This window comes from Lissotriton helveticus, chromosome 1_1 (genome assembly GCF_964261635.1).
Source record: "Lissotriton helveticus chromosome 1_1, aLisHel1.1, whole genome shotgun sequence".
In the NCBI taxonomy this organism is placed as follows: Eukaryota; Metazoa; Chordata; class Amphibia; order Caudata; family Salamandridae; genus Lissotriton; species Lissotriton helveticus.
In genome coordinates, this window is record NC_136057.1 from 1,185,554,698 (window position 1) to 1,185,571,961 (window position 17,264).

Here is a 17,264-nt window from a genome sequence, read left to right on the forward strand (position 1 = left end):
CAGAACCAGGAGTAGCTGGAATAACAACAATGTCCTACTTCTGCTGCTGGTACCGTTTCTATACTTCATTTGGTTAAAAGGGCTAGCACTTCCTAATGCAAAATGGAGAGCTGGTCCTCTGTCAGTCGTTAGGTAGAGGACGGAATGTGCGGTGGGGACAAAAGTAAAGGCAAGGCATAACCTTTGTGGAAATTTGAAGTACCCATCTGTCCGATGTGATTGTTTGCCAACCCAGATTAAAAAAAAACTGTGGATTCTGGCTCCCACTGGGTGGTTGTGACCCTGCAATGGTACACTATAGAGGTTTGGCAGGTGGGCCTCTGGGGACCCGGGGAGAGTGTACTTGGCCGAGGGCGGTGGTGGCACCATAACATCTGTGAAAATGCTGGGTTCTCTGTTGGGGTTGGATAGTCTGACGGTAGTGGATGCCTCGATTGAAGCCACAAAAGGACAGGTGGACCTATTGTTGGGTAGGGAGTCAGAGAAAGCGAGCGGTAACCCTACTCTTCTTGAAGCGCTCAAGGGCAGAGTCAGCCTGGTCTCCAAACAAGCAGGTCCCATCAAACGGCATGTCCATCAGTGAAGACTGGATGTGGGGTGAGAGCCCAGTGGATCGAAGCAATGAATAGCGATGAATGGCAACACTTATGCCTATGGGCTGCCCAACACAGTCAGTGTTATCCAAACCACAACAAATCATGAACTTTGCCTCATCGCGGCCATCCTCGATTGCCTGTGAGAGGACAGGTTGAAGGTCTTTCAGAACTCTGGGAAGGGCTTGTGCAACCAATTCCGAAAGTGCGTGGGTGTAGTAGCCTAGTAATGAAATGAAATGAAATGAAATGAAAAAGAAATTTCTAGAGCGCACTGCGGCCAAGCGGCTTCCTGGCGCTAAGGAACACAACAGAATCTGCCAAGGGGCCCAGGGGGATTAGCCAGGGAAAGCCTGAAGAAAAAGGAAAGTTTTGAGGGCTTTACGAAAGTGAGAAAAAATAGGGATAGAGCGAAGGGAGAGAGGGAGATTGTTCCAGATCTGGGGGGCCCGAACCGAGAAGCGGGTGCCCCCGGTGCGGGATTTACGGAAGCGGGGGACGTGAAGAAGAGAGAGAGAGGAAGAACGGAGAGAGCGACTGGGGGCATGAGAAGAAATTAAAGAGTTAATGAAAAGCGGAGCAGAACGGGCATGCGCCCGAAAGGCCAAGCAGGCAAGTTTAAACTGGGACCTGAAATGAACGGGGAGCCAGTGAAGTGTTTTTAAAGCCGGAGTGATGTGGGAGGATTTGGGAAGGCGGAGGATGAGACGGGCCGCCTGGTTTTGGATGGCCTGGAGACGGCGAGTTTCGTAGGCGGGAATGCCTACGTACAAGCCGTTTCCATAATCCAGGCGGGATGTAATAAGGGCAGTGATAATGACTTTAAGAGCATCAACAGAAAAAAACCGGGAGATTTTGCGAATGAGGCGGAGGGAAAGGAAGCAGGAGGAGACAACGGAACTAATTTGGGCATGCATGGATAGATCATTACTGATCTTGATGCCCAAAGTCCGGACAGAGGGAACTGGGGAGGGGGGAGGGCCAAAGGAAAGGGGCCAGTGAGCTGGAGACCAAGGATTAGAAGGGCCACCGGTGAGAACAAGCTCTGTCTTGTCGGGATTGAGCTTCAAATGATTGAAGCTCATCCACTGGGAGATGAAGACAAGAGTAGAGCAAAACTTGGGGCTAGTAGGCATGAAGCAATAACTCTTCAAAGGGACAAGCTTGCTGAGGCGAATAACCTCTTCCCAAACTTCTCCACTCTCTTGTACTCCCTATCAAGGGGGAGTGGTCTCTAAACTGTGAAAGCTTGCAACACAAGACTCTCTGGAGAGAAGTGCTGGGACAAAAAGACTGGGTCACCCGGAGCAGTATGGTGGCGACTGGCAATCTGACCGTTCACTGGAGGACCAGTACAAGGCTTAGCCCAAGACTCTAGTCTAGAAGGATATCGGTCAAGGCCTCAATGAATGGTAGAAGAGGCAAGCGGGCAGTCTGCAGGACTCTGGTGAGTACATATGTTTTCACCTCCATGGTGAGGAGTTGGAGGTCAAGCACTACTGCCGCCCTACAAATAACCATGGCTAAGAAGGCCGATTCTTCAGGTGCTGTTCACGGAGGAAAGAAATGGGCTGTTTCCAGGGAGGTATCAGCCCATTAGTGTCTTGCAAGTCCTCATGCCAATTATCATCTGTATAGGGCTGAGCAAACTCAAAGAGAGTAGAGAGAATGTTGTCTGCATTATGGCAAAGCTAACGCTGAGACCTCGATCGGATCCGATTGCAACGGTCGATGTCGGAAAGGACAATGGCAGGCATAAATTTGGATCATGAAGTCAGCATTGGTGTAGGTTTACCAGGGTCTGGCGTATTGGTGGGCACAGGGCGCAGCACTGGTACTGGAGCCGAGAGCAAAGGAGGCTCATAGGGTCCTGCTGGGGCAGAGGATGAACCTGCTGGCAGTAATCCAGGAGGAAGGCCTCTAGCCTCCCTGTGGCCTGAAGGCACACAAGAGGGAGTTGGCAAGGATCCGAAGAGACTAGCATACCTGCGCGGAATGCTTCGATCTGGCATGGCGTGGTTGAAAGCCCCAGAAATTCAGGTTGTGCCAAAACCAGCTGCGGTGTTGGTTCTGAAATCAGCCAACTTCAGTAGCAGTAGCTACATCGCGCACGCTCTTCATCAGATTGGCGAGAAGGAGCGGAACTTTGCTTCAACTTATGCTTACCTGAAGATATGGAGCATGATGAAGAGCAGCTAAGTCGGGAAGGGACGGGACATGGTATGGGACCGAGCCTTAATCATGGCGCGGGACTTGGCGTAGCCCCACCCCCAGCCCTGCATCTTCCTGGGCTTGGCGCTGTAAATTATCAGCTCACATTCCCTGATGGCCTTCGGGTTCATCTATGTGGCTCTACCCCAGATACCATAGTCACACCTGCTAGGGATCTGTCGCAGACATCTGAATGTGATTGTCCCTACAGAGCTTAAAGACCGGGGAGACGTCCCTTGCACACTGAAAAAAGTTTCAATGAGAATCGTTTGCAAAGTGTCTTAGAGATGAGCTCTGGAACTGTGCCTGGTGGAACGAAAAGAAAGGAACAGACATCCGCGTGTGGTAGTGGTGCCTCTATAGGCCCCACACATCCTTCCCAGATCAGAACGCCATCAGTGTGGAGCACAGAGGGTAACGTTTTCAGATCATGCCTGATGTCCAGGGAATAAGCTGAGGAATATGTGGCTAGAAGTCTCTACCAGAAGTTTTATACAGAGGTAGAACCCTTGCAATTTTAAGAGGATGCGGTTATGCTTACACATAAGATTAACAATTGTCACAACGTCAAGCACCTGGCTTTCTGTGTCGAAGAATAAGTACTCCCTGATGATACACTGCGAGTCAACTCAATACTTTTAATCAAAATAATGTTTTTATTTGAGATAGATATCTTTTGAGGAGGAACAATTCAGCTAAAAGCCTTAAAATAACTGGAATCTTCAAAGTTAATTTGAGATAGATGGAAAAAAGATACCTACTCACGTCAGAGGCATCTATGTGCAGTATTTTGCATCTGTGCATGCAGCTTCTATGGAAAACCCCACATAAGCTTACCAAAATATATATTGATGTTTTGAAGGATTAATTAATTAGGAGTACGGAATATGGGGGAATCGTGTAATCTCCTAATGCCTCGTGTTTTTGGGGCCAGATGTATCAAGATTCAATTTTGCGATTTCTAAATAGCGATTTTTAAGGAATCGCTATTTAGAAATCGCAAAATGGAATGTATGAAAAAAATCGCTATTTTTTTGCGATTCCTTACACTTCCTTATTTGCGAATTCGCATTTTGCGAATTCGCAAACAAGGAATAATTCCCCATGCATTCCTATGGGCCGATTTTGAACTAATTCTCAAATTGCGAATTCGCAATTTGCTAATCGCAATTTGAGAATTATTTCAAGGGTGCAGGGGTGTCTGAAAGACACCCTGCTGCACCCCTGAAATGTACATGTGTGTGCATATGGTGCACATACATGCCCCATGGGCATGTGTGTGCGTCACATGCCACCTTGAAAAATGCTAATTTGTGCATTTGTTGAGGACTTCGCAAATTACCATCAACTACAAGTTGGTGGTAATTTGCGATTCCTTAAAAATTCGCAAAAGAAAAATGCATCATACATAGCATTTAAGGAATCACAAAATTTGCGATTCCTTAAATGCTATGGCAAATTAAGGAATCGCAAATCTTTGCAATTTCTTAATTTGCGATTTTATGATACATTCAAAAACATGCTAAACAACCATTTGCGAGTCGCAAAGGCCGAAATTCTGCGAATTGCGGCCTTTGCGAGTCGCAAAACGGTTGATACATCTGCCCCTTAGTGTCTTATTACAGATGCATTTGGACATGAAAGCGGACCTTTAATAAGAAACTCAAGCACTTATTCACTTATTAATAGTCTATTACAGATGACTAGCGGCATTGTCCTGTACCCCTCCTTTACATTTCTTCACGCTGACAGTCACGCAAGCTGGATTGCAAGAACCCTAACACTCCCTCTTTGCTTCCTTCGGCCACAACTCATATCAGGCTCTCAGTATTTCACGGGTCCCAGGCACTTCCCTCATTTCAGCATCATCGATCTTCAGCCTGCACTGAACACACAAAACAGCATCAGCAAAATAAAAGAAACAAGCACTGGCATAGCCACTAGGTCTTGCCTTTGGAACCTTATAAGTGTTTAGCTAGAGCTATTGGCTTTGCCAATGAATTTAAGCTATGCTGTACAGCAGCATGGCTGCTGTGCAGCATGTTTAAAAGTTATAATAAAAAAAGTGTTATAAGTATTGTTGTTACCTTATATGTAACCAATAAGACATTATATAGAACTGAATGACCCTATTAAAAAAAGAATGAACATAAAAATGTCTTCACGTTTTCTTGTTCTTGCAATGCTTATTGAGAAAAAGTGGAATTAAAAGCATTATTTTTTCTAATATTACACAAGTACTTCTCTTTTCCTGTTGTTTGTAACTTCTGGGGTCACGCTTTAGACATCAGTAAGATCAGTAGCCTTTCTCATATGGTGGAAAAACATATTCTTAGTCTTCCATGGTACTCCCTGGGAGGAGTATGTATAAGTGAAACTAACAAGCGCAAATTGGTATCTTCACAATTGCAAAACCCTTTTGAAATTGGGAGAAAATGGTTTTGTGCGCATAAATTGCCTCTCTTTTTTGTGTTTTTATATAGCACAAACTCTGACCCATAGGTTTTGGAGGGCTTTACGTGAGCACCAGTTACATTTCACAAGTGCCCATTTATTTTTGGTAGGCAAAGGGAGATGAAGTTATTTGCCCAGAATCGATAGATAAACACTACAATAGACACATTGAAGTATCCTTGCATAATCACACAATAACGTACAAAGGCTAAGACCAGGGCCACTGGAATTATACGGCAGGGCTAAGTAAATTATGTGGCAGGAGAAGGAAAAATTACATCAACTCACCACAACTCAAACAGACTAGGTATGGAGATCGGTTGATAAACACAAGCCCTCAAACACACTTAGTCACATATCACAGCCTAAACAAAAACACAAACACACACACCAACGGAGGTCAAACTGAGATATCTGAAAACAAACACTCTCAAAGTGAGACAATGATACATAAACGCACAGACAAAAAGTTAGACAGGGAGCCATACTTATGGGCACATAGTTGACACAGATGTATGTATGCACCGAGACAGTCACACATGGGTGCCACTACAGAGACAGTTGGGCACACAGCTATCGTATTATGCTTTTATTCTGAAGTTAAAAACACACGCGCACATGTGCCACTGGAGATTTAGACAGGTTAGTCATGTTGCAAGCAGCTGTACAGAGATGTAAACACACAGTTACACAACACACACACGTCTAACATCGTTCTCTGTAACCTGTGGTGTAATAGGCGCCCCCCACCACTCACACACACATACTGACCGTGAACCACCAGATTGATAAGACAATTTGCTTTTCCAAACTGCTTAGGGTTGGGCCTGGGAGGGGCCAGCTGATGCAACATGGAGCATTACAGCACCTCTCTGAAAAAAGATTATATCAAAGGTGATTACTGATTCAGGATAGTTTAACCCCAGGATTACCAGCCAGAGACAGGTGGGGGGTGGGGGACAGGTGGGAGATGGAGGGGCAGCGATATAAGGAGAGGTGTTTGTGTGTGTCGAAGGAAGAAAGAGGCAATACAGCAAGGTGGGACTGACAGAGCCGATGAAAAGAAGAAAATAAATAAATAGCGGGGCAGCGGTGACGAGCACAATATCTGAGGCCAGGCGAAGGGGGTCAGAAGGCTGCAGTAAGGTTTTTAGCGCCTCGCAGGGGCACTGAGCTTTTCCAATCCATAATGTGTTCCCTTCAAAGGGTCGATATTTACTGTAATCTTTGGAGAACCGGCTTCGCACCCTCCTCCCTCAGTGTGATCTCCACACAAACACCTTTTTGTGGGGTGTGTGTGGGGGGTATCTGTTCTCATATGGATACCAGTGAAAGGCAAGAAAACAGAAGGGAAATACAATAGGAGAAAGGAGCAAGGGCAGAGAGAAGGTGAGGAGACATGGATGAGAAGAGAAGAAGAAGGGAATGTCGGAAACATGAGGAGAGAGACATAGGATGAAGTAAGGGTGGTACAGCGTAGGAGGGAGAAAGAGAAAATGAATGAAGTGAAGGGGTATGACTGGGGATAGAGAAAAGAGTGGGAAACAATGCTATGCATTCTAATAGGGGACGGGGCAGGGCGGAGGAGAGAATGTAGAATAGACAAGGGATTGGGGTTTGGAGCGAAATGCGGCAATACAAATATTAACATTATCCATCCAGCGCGTCATACCACATTGTTGTTCACTTTAAGTGAATGAGAAAAACAGGGGTTAAGAAGAGAACACGTGAAACTACCAGAGATAAGGCGGCAGCAGTTCGAGAGGGAGGAGAGGCTATGGGTGGAAACCAAGAGAGGAAAGGTGGGCTGAGTGCGCAAATTGATGGAGGAAAGTCAAAGAGGTGAAAGAGAGTGGCTGAAAAGGACGGGATGCGAAGGGAGGATGCGCGAAAGAGGGAAGCAGAGACGGGGAGAAAGAGAGAAGAAAGCTGATCAGGAAGGGTTTAGGAAAACAGAGTGGAGGCGTGGGGAGAAAAGGACGAGAGGCTGCGGGGCGGGATGCATGTTCAGAGAAGAGAGGTGGGGAGTGAAAAAAACAAGTGTGGCCGCAAAATTGAAAGTGACCGCGCAGTATTTAATTAGTAACCTGATCCACGAGGAGGACTGCAGCTGCCACCCTGCTGCCGCTGCTCGTCCTGAGAGCAAAATGCCATGGGAGTGAACCTTTGCAGAAGAGGTGGGACATGCACCCGCCTTTGGCCGTTTGCGTGCTTTCATTATTGAAAGACACACGCAAAGGCCAATCCAATGTGTGGGAGGAATCAGACCCACTTGGAGAAGTTTGGAGTGCTCAAAAGAATCCTCCCTTAGAGCAGCGCATGTGCGCTGTGCTAGGCTCGACCTAAAAAATGACTCAGTCCTGTTGGTGTTGTGTCATTCTGTAGTGTGTGCATGCATTTTTTAACGTATGCGCATGGTTGTGTCACCATGCATGAACATGAATACAAATGATACAAGCTCTATTTGTTTTTGTTTTATTTATTTACAAGCCTAAGATGGCGGAAACTACTTAGAGCTTGTTTGTGTTTCGAACTATGCCTTCAGGGAAGCAGTGGGCGTGGTTGACAATGGAAGGTCAAATTTACTATTTTAACTCCAGTACTAAAATATTTGGAGAAAGAGAAACTTTCCTCCAAATGTTCCAGGAGGCTTATTTACTATTCTAACTCCAGTCCTGGAATATTTGGGGAATGGTATAAATTCCCCAACTATTTTTAGGAAGGGTTGAAAAGAAGTAATTTTGAATGGGAGAATCTGCTGTCTTGAGGACGCAGCTCAGGGCAAAAAACTTGGAACCCCCTACTTAGATCAGAAAATAAAAAAATTCAAGTGTGTAAAAGCCCTTTTATAGTAGGAGTGCAGCAACGAATGGCAGCTGCCTGGCTTTAAAAAAAAGCAATTTAATATTTTTTGTAATGCCCATGAGGGGTGGTGAAGCAATGGAGGAGTGGGTGGAAGGAAGCAAGAGTGGAGGCTGGGTTTGTAATAAAAAAAATATGTAATGGTTTGTGGGAGGGGAAAGGCAGCACATGATGTAGAGAGAGCAACACAGGAGAGACACATGAGAAACAGAACAGTACATGAGAGAGCAACATGACAGTACGGTAAGTACACGAGAGAGAGCTAGAAAAGACATTGCACTCTCATGGAGTGCTTAACAAAAAAAGAAAAACGTAGTTCCCTAAAGGTGAGCAGATAAACTAAACAAGTCACACAATGAAAAGGATGGTAAAGCAGCTATGGCAATGGGAGGGACAAACACCAGAAGATGAAGGAACGCTATTGAATAAGAAGCAGGCAAATGAGAGTGACATCAAAGCCAGCAAATGCAACCAGTGGTCAGGCGCGCAGTCCACTGTAAGGTCTTGTTACAGCCTAAACGGTCTTTCTCAAGAAGACAGATCACAGTCTGTTAGGCGAGATCTAACAAATAAACAGGACAGCGCAGACACAGAAATAGGACTAAATGTTTTCACTGACCATGAACTAGAAGCACTAAACTGATTTCCCACAGACATAAGAGGCGGTATATAACTAAGATAAGAACAAGGGATAGCTGCTTTAGACGTGGTGCCCTTTGTTCCATTGTAGAAAGCGCTGTATGGCCCAAGAGATCTGAAGTTAGTAGTTCTTTATTTCTGTTTTTCTTTGCATTCTGAGACTTGTAGTCATGCAGTTTATAAATAAAAAACAGAACTATAAGTGCTAGAAAGGAAAGCGTAAAATAAAGACTTGGTAAGCATCAATAAGTGCCTGCGAGGCAAAGGATCCATAAAAATAACTACTTGAATTGTCTACAATATGGAATAAAAAAACATCCAGGGTCGCTTTTTAAATTTAACAAACTGAACATTTATTTAAATTAGACAGTAATTTTGGGACACCAGGACCAGCCACAGAAAACCAGGACTGCCCAGAGAAATCCAGGACGTTTGGTCATCCTATGCTTTAAGCAAATGAAAAGCGAATAATTGACGAGGGAGGAAGAGGAAGAAGAAGGTGATGGGTATGTTGAAGCCGTGCTCTGGCAACACTCTAAGAAAAGAAACAAGTATTAGAAATGCAATCGGGCTCGGATTTATTTGAGTTTGAGCTAATGGCATTGTAAATGCCAATGTATTGTTGCTATGTGTTATGGAGTGTGTTCATGTGGTGTGTACTGCCAGTGATCTCCTTGTGAGTGTGAGAATATTGCACCGTTACTGCCTGTGATGTCCTTCTTGTGAGTGTGAGAAGATTGCACCTCTGCTGCCTGTGGTCTCCTTGTGAGTGTAAGAAGCTTGCACAGCTGCTGCCTGTGATGTCCTACTCACTACTCTACTCTACTCACTACTCTACTCACTACTCTGCACTCACTACTCACTACTCTACTCACTACTCTACTCACTACTCTGCACTCACTACTCACTACTCTACTCACTACTCACTACTCTACTCACTACTCTACTCACTACTCTAATACTCTACTCACTACTCTACTCACTACTCTACTCACTACTCTACTCACTACTCTACTCACTACTCACTACTCTGCACTCACTACTCACTACTCTGCACTCACTACTCTACTCACTACTCACTACTCTCCACTCACTACTCTACTCACTACTCACTACTCTACTTTCTACTCACTACTCTACTCACTACTCACTACTCTACTCACTACTCACTTCTCTACTCACTACTCTGCACTCACTACTTTACTCACTACTCTACTCTACTCACCTCACTACTCTACTCACTACTCTACTCACTACTCACTACTCTGCACTCACTACTCACTACTCTACTCACTACTCTACTCACTACTCTACTCACTACTCACTACTCTGCACTCACTACTCACTACTCTACTCACTACTCACTACTCTACTCACTACTCACTACTCTACTCACTACTCTACTCACTACTCTACTCACTACTCTACTCACTACTCACTACTCTGCACTCACTACTCACTACTCTACTCACTACTCACTACTCTACTCACTACTCTACTCACTACTCACTACTCTACTCACTACTCTACTCACTACTCACTACTCTACTCACTACTCACTACTCTGCACTCACTACTCACTACTCTGCTCACTACTCACTACTCTACTCACTACTCACTACTCTCCACTCACTACTCTACTTTCTACTCACAAGGTGATATTAAGCCAAGTTAAGTGGCTTAACGCTGCTTTGTAATATACGGAGGATATTACCACCAGACCGGCGCTAAAAGTGACATTCGGGTGGCGATATCCCCCTTGTAAATATGCCACTTGGTGTTAATTGTATTGCTGGGTTAGTACCCTATGCTGCCTAGGAATTCACAAAAGGCATCTTGGCACGTGTAAACGGGTTCGGCACTAAATATATATACCCGCCACGAGTGTGAAGAAATGTGCTGTGGTGACTATCTTTAAGGGGTGTTGAGGGGATAGACGAAGGGGTGGTTTGCCTTGTGAGTTTTATGTTTGAAAGCATTCACAAACTTCAATCCGACTATTTTGAGATCGGGAAACGGTCGGAGTAGCGGGCTGGAGTAACTCCCTTCCGAAAATGGGGAGGGAATGGGTCAACCTTGGAGGCGATGCAGAGAGGAGGGATTTCCATTTAAAAAACAGGAAAGTAAAATATTTACCTTTGCACTTTGGGCATCATTTCCCCAGTGCTGAAGTGTACTTTTTGGGGGCTGTCTTTATTAGTTTTTCTAATGTATGCATCCGCCACAAATACAATTACACGAGACATAACAACATAGCACAGTGTCTCCGCTTGTCATTACAAATGTATAACAATGTAAAAGTTTAGTAATAGTACCGGAGTCATGCGGTATGCAATTTCTCGGTCATATGTGCATCAGTGATCACAACTTACAGCGATGGTTGCGCACGTTTTACAATATTACTTGATATATCTGTTATAACATCAGAAACAATATTCAGCATATTAATAAAAGTAAAAATCGGGGGAAGAGCGATATGAGCAAAATCTCTACCTTATTATAACTCTCGTTCCACCCCTGTCACTGCACGCCCCATTCACTCAGCCCGTTGCAGGGGACTTCAGAATGACATGGGGTCACAATCACAGTGTGGTTACCTTAATTGCACCAGAGGTATCCTTAGTAAATTCGGGTATCACGAGGGTTGGGTACATTGCGTGGGGAAATGTTTAGCTTCTAATCGTGACTGTCTTATAGGAAGAGCTACTCAGTCCTGCCTGCGTGGGGCCCAGTCGAGACGGCAAGCCTCCCGCTGGTCCCCCCTCCCCAAAAAAGCCCTATTCGGCCGTGAGGGCTCTGTGCAAGTCTTGCAACCATTTTGGGATGGAGGGGGGAGGGGCGCAGGCGTGCCTTCCAGCACATAGCTAGCTGCTGACCTTGAGGTAGAATTATGTATTGGAGAAATGGGAGCTGGGGTGATATGTGGCCTGGCATTCCCAGTTATTATTCCTGCAATCCTGCACAAGGAGTAGATTTTCAACATAATAGAAATTATAATATAATATAATAGAAGTTTGAAATTCCAAAAAGTAGTCATCTGCACCCATTCTCAGTACTTTAACATGTACAGATATTTTATTTGTGTGTGACTTGCCCTCATAATGTATACAACCAATGACCAGAGGTAAAAAAAAAGCTTCTGCTAATACATACAACGCAAAAAACAATAATACTAACATAAAATGTAGTTGACAAAAAAACGCTAATGATACGAATATTTAACCCAACAACACGAAAACACGACACTGTTGCTGCAAAATAACACAAAGTCAAAACATCTGTAGAAGAAGCTGCAATTCGAAACAGAAGACAGCCAGACTAGAACTGAACTAAAATCTAAGGTTAAAATCTCATTTCCATCTGCCTTCAATTACCGGCACCTCGGACAGCTGGTAATTGAGGATTTATGTATTCTTCTGCGCGTGTTTCTTAAAAAGTACTGTGACTGCCCTTGAAGCTACAGGAAACTTCTTTCAATTAACTCCGCCGTGAACGCGGCACTCTGACAGCTCCTGCAATGGTGAACGCACTCCCACCATCTGCATTGCATTACACGGGCACTCTGACAGCTCCTAATTAAGATTAATAAGTCTGCCGGGCACGTAACCACACCCTTTATGCCATGAAACTGAAATAAATGACGGCCGAAAAGTAAATATAGCCTATCATGTCAAGGCTACTAAATAGACAGCACAGCGAAGACGAATCACTAGGCAGATGCCAGAAAAAACGCGGCGCGCACTAAGGAATGTGCCAGCAGGACCCCTTTCAGAATTCTTTTTTTTTCCGAATACATAAGAGCTCGGAAGCTCCGCCCCCCACTTCGTGGTGGCGTAGGCCCGAGCCCTAAAAAGGTTAAACAAAAAAAATGCAATAACACTCAGACAGCCCCCCAAAAAATGTAAGAAAATGGCTCAGTGAGTTGAACGCTCACTCATGATATCAGGTAATATGCAGGCCAGTAGTTTCAATTCTGACTGATGTACCCTTTCTAAAGTAATTTGAAAAAATTAGTACCATTAAATTAGGCAGTGTGAGGAAACAACAGAAGTGCAGTATGAAACGGTATAAAAAGTACTAACTTTCACGAAGTGTAAAAGAATAATTTTAAAATTAACTACATAGTACTATAAAAAAATATACGAACTTTACTTTAATAAGTGTATTTTGAAAGCCATCTTTGAGTTCTTTGATCTTATAAAGACTTGCATTAGTCTGAAACTGTAGAGCAACGCCTCTTTTTCCCATATGTAACGTGTTTTATAATGCTGCTCATGCACTCTTAGGCAGCTGCCACCCAGGCTTTCTCTAGACTACATTAGCACCAGCACTTTGTGATTACATTTGGAAAGTAATAATCGAGTTTGCTTCTGAACGTATTTTAGGTAGTTCGGTTCTTTGACATTCACTGATTTCCACTTTAGTATTCAAGACAATCGTCTTCTATACTGTTAGCCACTCCCAGTATCTCAGGCATGGATAGAATGATCTGTCCCCAGGGGTAATGCCAGGCAGCTAACAAGGCAGTGGAATGCGCCTCCTGCTACATCTGGGATCTGGCAGGAGGAGCAAAAGGAGGGTGCTACCCACCCCCTGAAAGATATGGGTAGATGGAACTGAAGACGTGGGGTTGTAGTGTTGCTCTTTTTTAAGGCTTGGAGAGCACACAGCTGAACACATCAACAGAAGACATCTGTTATCCCTTTGCCACTAAGAAATGATTGAGGCCATCATCTTAAGAGTCTCGCGGCCCAAAGGAGATGGCCCATGAGCCCTCAGACTTTGCCAGAGATGTTGCAGGGAGCTCTGACTTGAGGGACCTGAGCACTGAGCAACTGAAGTGGTGGTTGTCGCCACAAAGTGAGTAGTTACGATGGTGTTCCTCTAGAGAGGATCATGAGAGTTTCGGTGCTGGTATAAGGCATTTGGAGACCACAGAGATAGACAATTCTGGAGTTGAGGGTCTTCGTGGTGAAGACTTCTCCTGAGTAAGCCAAATTAACTACTTGGTGTCAGGTGCCTGCCTCAATTTAGGAACCATTGGGTAGGTTTTATTGGTCTTTGACAGAAAAGTGGTGGTTTGGTTACGTGTACTATTCTCAGCTGCAGATGATGGCGCAATGTTTGTAATTCTCGGATATACAGCACCAGCAGGCGGTGTTCTTGGGAGATGAGTTTTACCTTGGTATCATTTGGAACGATAATTCCCAGCATACAGTCTTATGGCATTATACTTGCAAATTACGGAAGAACCTGCCAGTAGAGTGCAAAACATTCTGGAAAAAGCAACAGCAGTAGTTAAAAAGAGCAATGTGCCAATGGTTTCTTGTTGGTCAAACTGGCTCGGTGGAATTACTGCTGCACTGAAAAGTGAAGGATTTCCATTGCTGCTCAGAAAGTCTTTAATGTTTGAGGGAACTTGTCTGTCTGTTCGGAACTGCCATTTAATTTAGTAAGTCTTAGTTAGGTTTAGTAAGCGAAGTTAGGCTTTTGAAATGTAATTATTTCAATTGTTGGACATTAGCCTGGACATGGGTTTGAACTATTTCTTTAAAAGGACACATCTTGTTCTAGTGCATAAGTATATTTTCTGGATGAGCATGGATGCGACAGATGCAACAGATGCAACAGATGCAACAAAGGGCGACATAATCTTGGGGAGGGAGGTGCAGAACTTGCATGGCCTGAAGAGCTTTTAGGCGAGCTACTTTGGCCGTAATTAATCCTGAAAAATCCTGGTGGTATATGAAGTTTTTGGGTCTGACCATCGCCCATAAGATACCCTGACCGGCCCACAGCAGCTGGACAGCATAAAAAAGGGGGAAAGAACGAAAATCATTGCAGGCTTGCCCTTTATGACAGGCTGACTGGGACCGCTGGGCTGCAATGGCAGCCGCAAAACGTGCCCGTATCTGATGGTGAACAGCGCGGAGTAGTGGTCGGTGTGGCCGATGGGGCTGTTGTGGCTGGCTGGGGGTCCTGGCTGTGCCGGTTGAGTGGGGGAGCAGCACTCAGTTGCCTCGGACCTGTGGACAGAGCGGCCATGTGCTTGATTGTGTGGGGGCAAGGGTGCTCATGGGCCTATGTGCGTCTGGCCCCAGCTGGTGCTGCTGGACCTTTGGGTGGCTGCTGCGGAAGGAGGCCAAAAGAGAGTGTACTGGGTCTGTGTCTCGCCTGCACTGTGCTGGGGAGGATTTCGAGGCCTGGGAGCAGGGCAGGGCTGGCACAGCATAGCGGAGCCTGATGTGGCGGCCCGGAGTGCCGGGCAAGTAACCGTTGCCCCGAGGCAGCTGAGCAGGGTGCCATAGGAGCGGCTGCGGCCCTGCTCCTTCACTTTTGGCCCTGATGGACGCAGAGTGCATTGGAAAGGATCTATATGGGACCCTGATAGTCGGAGGGGCCCAGTTACCACAACAATCATGCACAACTGCAGCAAAGGTGCTCTGACATCATTGAGTGTGCCTCACTGACTGGTACCAATGACTGGAGGCGTATATGTTTGGTGGCTAAGGTTGGATTACCTTTGAGCGTCTCATCCCAGCTGCTAGACTTTCCTTCTGGGTAGTGCCCTGTGGCTGCTGAGAGGTTTGGGATACTGCATTGCAAAATTCGACTGTATGACTTTCACACATTGGCAAAACTGATAACTCACAACCCAAGCTACAGTTCGATCTGCGGAAACTCCCCAAAGTCGCAATGACAGCACAACAATGGCGGAGGACATAGCTACGTTGGAGATGGGCAACGAGTTACGACAAATCCTGTCCGAAATGCAGCATAGCCTCACTAAAATAGACGGGAAGACTGACGCCCTGCCCTTCCGGCTTGACAGAATGTCGGAGCGCCTAGACAAGAGTATCGAACGACTTGACATGGTGGAAAGGCGGCTAGCTGAGGTTGAGAATGAGAAAGTCACGGCCTCAACGTCTCAGAAGAAAATGGAGAAGGCGCCTACCACTTTGCAGGTCAAGGCGGAGGATCTTGAGGCCGGGTCCTCCCGCAATATTATCAGGATAATTGGACTAGCTGAATCCCCGATACAGGTAACATGCAGAGTTATGTGGAAAAACTCTTAATAGAACTCCTGGGCCATAAAACATTTTCAGAGATACTTGTATTAGAGCTCGCTCACCGGTCCCTGGTGCCAAGACCGGTGCCTGTTGCAAGGCCACCCGCAATAATAGCAAGATTATTAAATTACAGGACCATGATGCAGCACTCCACAGGGCACATGAACTGAAGGGGCTTAGGTACAAGGGCGCAAGTTGTCACTGTTCCCAGATTTTACACAGCAGGTCCAGGAGGCTAGGAAGCAATTTGTTACAGTCAGGCCCAAGCTACAAGGGTTTCACTTGGAATACAGCTTGCTTTACCCAGCCTACCAGCAGGGGATGATAAACTGGAAAGCCAAATTCTTCGGAGACCCCAAACAGCTGCAGCAGATCCTCAAAGAGCACATGGCCGCAGGGACACAACGACACTCACAATGATCGGAGGAGGGAGAATCTGCGTCATCACCGGACCTGGATGGGCAAGACTAGGACCCCGGGGGCATATTGACTGCCTCCCATTACATGCACTGAGTATACACGACGGCCTTCTTAAGGATATTTCCATTTACAATTCTAAGGACTGGTACTTGAACAACAGAGATCCTCATGGCCTGCGGTTACAGTGACCAGGATGTTTACCCCAGATGCTGGCTGCGGACAGCCTGCCATATATGGGCACTAATTGATTCCACTGCCGGGTAGGAATTACCTGGGGGGATGGGTTTGCACTTCAGCAGGCGTCCTAACAGCTCCGGCACTGTGTTTGATGCCCATAATGAACCATAAGAAACGGATAGGAGGTACCACTGGATCAGGTGTTTAATGACTCCGACAGGTTGAGGTACCTCGAGTATCACCACAAAATCCCCAGGAATGCCCAAGTCAGATGCATACAATGTTATATCCTGCACAGGGCCTACTTAACCCCTCCCCCACATAGATTTACCTTGCAGTGGAAGACATATGCCTGCAATGCACGGCGCCTCAAGCAGACTTTCTGCATATGATTTGGTCATGCCCTTTGCTGGAACCATATTGGCAAATGGTGCTTCATGATATTTCGTAAGGCACTGAGCAATCAGATGTTACTAATACCCAACACTGTATGGTGGGGCTATTATCTTGACCTAAAAATAAGAAGGTACCAACAAGATTTATAGATTTGTCTTGTTCGGTGGGAGACAGGAGCTTGATTCCCATTTTGAATTCATCAAGGTGATTTGCAGTCACTGAAACAACTGGATGATGAGAAGCACAGTAGTGGATAGAATAGACTAATAAAGAACATATTTGCCTGATTGAGAGGAATTGTAATGACAGGAGGATAATCTGTGGAGGAGTTGGAAAAGATATTCTCACAACATCAATGTAGACCGTACATGAAGATGAGAACGTACTATTGATTGTCTTGCTAAGAGGTAACCAGGGAATTTGAGAGAAAGATAAAACAAAT

The 17,264-nt window shown here is 45.4% G+C and overlaps 1 protein-coding gene across 1 annotated transcript in view; it reads right to left on the reverse strand.

Moving 5' to 3' along the window:
• FBXL13 (F-box and leucine rich repeat protein 13) overlaps window positions 1-17,264 on the reverse strand; it is a 1,354,404-nt gene that overhangs the window by 1,180,038 nt on the left and 157,102 nt on the right. The gene's annotated exons all lie outside the window — the stretch shown is intronic.